Source organism: Aplysia californica, unplaced genomic scaffold (assembly GCF_000002075.1).
Source record: "Aplysia californica isolate F4 #8 unplaced genomic scaffold, AplCal3.0 scaffold01211, whole genome shotgun sequence".
NCBI lineage: Eukaryota > Metazoa > Mollusca > Gastropoda > Aplysiida > Aplysiidae > Aplysia > Aplysia californica.
Genome location: NW_004798481.1, coordinates 62,453 through 63,635, shown reverse-complemented (window position 1 = coordinate 63,635; position 1,183 = coordinate 62,453). Strand labels below are relative to the sequence as shown.

General features: G+C 42.0%; 1 protein-coding gene across 1 annotated transcript in view; it reads left to right on the top strand.

Moving 5' to 3' along the window:
- Positions 1–1,183, top strand: part of LOC101862849 — a 56,046-nt gene that overhangs the window by 8,007 nt on the left and 46,856 nt on the right. The window lies entirely within an intron of this gene.

Sequence of the window (1,183 nt, the reverse complement as noted above, 5' to 3'; positions counted from 1 at the left end):
GAGGAGGAGGAGGAGGAGGAGGAAGAGGAGGAGGAGGAGGAAAAGAGGAAAGGGAGGAGGAGGAGGGAAAGAGGAGGAGGAGGAGGGGGAGTAGGAGAGTAGGAGGAGGAGAAGAGGAGAGAGGAAGAGGAGAAAAGGAGGGATGAGGGAAGAATAAAAAAGGTACATGTAACAATTAAGCTCAATAACAACCAAAATTCATGTAAATTCAAACAACTGTTGTTGATGCCGTCAGATTACGTCTGTGTTATTTATTAGACAACAAATACGAATATTTCAGAGATACATGTGTATGTGACATCCCTTAACAATAACACAATACATCTCTGTGCTGGCTCTGATCTCTCTACTGGTGAGTGATGGGCAAGCTTTCTTGTCTCACAGGCCGACTCTCAGAAAAGGACAACGACCCTGAAAACACATACGAGTACATTAATTATATACTATACATATACTATTGTATTATTATTATGACAGCAAAGATGTAATCAGATGAATTATGATAAGTCAATTTTTTATTTGATAATAATCATTATGATCATACGTGTAATACTGAGGGTGCGGCGGCGGAGCTGTTAGTGCGCTCGTCTCCGAAGCGGAAAGTCCGGGTTCGAGCCTCGATTCGCACACTGAGTTTTTTCTCCCCCTCCTGCCCACCCATTGTAATGGGTACCTGACTTCGTGAGTTGGGGAAGTAAAGGCGGTGTGGAAAGGAACTGGCCACCCTACTACAATATGCCGAAGGCCCAGGAAATTGTCTCACTAACAAGACAATCCCCAATGTCCGGATCGGGTGCGGGAACAATTATATAATAATAACAAAAATCATCATCATCATCATCATCATCATCATCATCATCATCATCATCATCATCATCATCATCTCATCTAGGGAATGCTTAGTTTATCTTTGTAGCCTTCTTGGGCACCTTTATTAATTACATGTATTCTATTCTATTCACGAAAGATATTTTTCAACATTCTAAGAAGAATCTATAAAAAGCAAATTGAATGCAGTTGACTGACATTCTGCGCTCGTCAGTTATTCGGGGACCGGCGTCTGTTGTTTAGAGGTTAGACACGTTACTGTCACATGCAGGAGAACTGAGTTTGATCCCCGCGTAGGGAGAAAATTTCCATCGAGTGTCTCGGTCTTTTTGCTATGATAATAATGTATCTCCCC